Below are 2,053 nucleotides of genomic sequence, written 5' to 3'. Positions count from 1 at the left end.
TATATATATATATATATATATATATATATATATATCGCAAGGTGGTACTCCAGCATGACCACTGACTGAAACAAATAAAAGAATAAGTATATGAAGCTGGCCTGTACTTACAACATCAAGGTGGATTATACCACCACATGGCATGTATAAACGGCCAGGTAGTCTGTATCACCACAGGTGGACTACGGGTGATTACAACCAGGTGATCACCAAGGACAGATCGATATAATACAGTAACATAGGAAATGTGAACCAATGATCTCTTGGTATGTAGACCAATAATTTAACAACTTGCTGCTACTGGGTTGATTTTTGTATTTAACATTGGATGACAGAACACAGAAGAAGTGGTCTGAATAAAAGTAGCAGGAGGGAGTGGATGCGACAGGTTTATTTTATTAAGAATTATAATTCTTGTTTACTAAGACTGGTGTAGTAAGTAATTCACACACACACACACACACACACACACACACATTCCTGGGAGGCCAGAAAAAGCACTTCAAAGACACTTTAACTCTTTAGATTTCAGATTTCTCTGTTTATTTGCGTTGATTTGAATTAGTCATGTATTACCTTGTAGGTTTGAGGTTTCAATGATGTGACTGAGTGATATTGTAGGGTAAGTGTGCAAGGCCAGATCTGGCTGGTTTGAAGATAAAATGGGTAGATTATTTTGGCCAGATATGGCTGGTTTAAATGCTAAAGGGTTAAAAGCTTCTCTTAAAGGCCTTCAGCATCAGCCATGTCACATGGGAGGAGATAGCTCAGAAGAGAGGCAGGTGATGATCAGCTGTCCACAAGGACATGCAAACCTGTAAAACAAATGGGGTTGCTGCAACTGAGCAATGCAGGCCAGACAGAAAAACCAGCACCATCAAGTCTCCAACCACCAGCACTATTCCCTGTCCACACTGCCTCAGGGTATGGCTTCGCCTGATAAGTCAGCAATGCTCCCACAAAGCTAAACCCCAATCCCAACTCCAGGATGACTAGAGTATCCTCATTGCTCCAACAGATAAATACCACATTTTGTATATAAGGTTGTGGGTAAGATCTGTCAGAATATCTCTCTCTTGCCTCAGTAAGGGACAGATGATGGATATCTGGCAGATGGCCTATGGATAGAGAACAGACTGTAGATGAGCAATAGACAGGTCATGGATCATGAACCGACAACAAAGAAGAGATGGACAACAAACTATTGATGAAGGAGGAACTGTGGATGACACCTGGGAAATGCAAGCACAAGGCTGCCTTGTTCGACAAAACTGCACCAACGAATGTGCCACCTCCTTTTTGAGGCCCAACATCTGAAGACCTTTTCTCACCACTTCGTCCCACGTCTCCCAGAGTCTATTCCTTCCACACGTCCCCTCCACAATTAGAGACTGGCACCTTTTGATGCAGCAGTCCTCATCCATACGCATTGCATGACCAAAGCAACATAGTCTCCTCTCTTGTACACTGCATTTGATGCTATGCATACCCAGCTTTTGTGACGTGTATATATATATATATATATACAGTCGTTACCCATTACATATGAATAACAACAAAAATACATGAAACTAAAGACAAACAAAAGATTAAAGGCAAGAAACATAAAAAAGACCTCAGGTGGAGGTGACAAGATTATGGTCAAAGAAAAAGAAAAATCAAGGCTGATGGAACAGAATGGCATGATCAATTGAGGCCACAAATTGCTGAGCATTTAACATATAAGATGATGTCAGATTTAAACTGGAATTGATTCTCTCTCCATACAGCAAATAATGTCCGAAACAAGTTAACTTGGTAAAACACTTGTTTGAAACAACAAAGTGATTCTTGAACTTCTCAGTATACATGGCAGTTCGGAACCAATGACACACACACACATACACACACACAGGTATTTATGATAACAAGAAGTGAAAATATTTACAAACTTAAAAAAAAAAAAGAAACAGAAAATGGTTTTAAGACTCTAGAATAAAAGTTCATGATCACTTTTACTACATCTGTATTGAAACATATGATGATAATAATAATAATAATAATAATAATAATA

The 2,053-nt window shown here is 38.9% G+C and overlaps 1 protein-coding gene across 1 annotated transcript in view; it reads right to left on the bottom strand.

The window, feature by feature from the left end:
* The window catches only part of LOC106878489 (zinc finger protein 608), a 128,280-nt gene that overhangs the window by 124,855 nt on the left and 1,372 nt on the right, over positions 1–2,053 (bottom strand). The window lies entirely within an intron of this gene.

The sequence above is a fragment of the Octopus bimaculoides genome, chromosome 15 (genome assembly GCF_001194135.2).
Source record: "Octopus bimaculoides isolate UCB-OBI-ISO-001 chromosome 15, ASM119413v2, whole genome shotgun sequence".
NCBI classification, from domain to species: Eukaryota; Metazoa; Mollusca; class Cephalopoda; order Octopoda; family Octopodidae; genus Octopus; species Octopus bimaculoides.
This window is presented reverse-complemented; position numbering and strand designations above follow the sequence as displayed.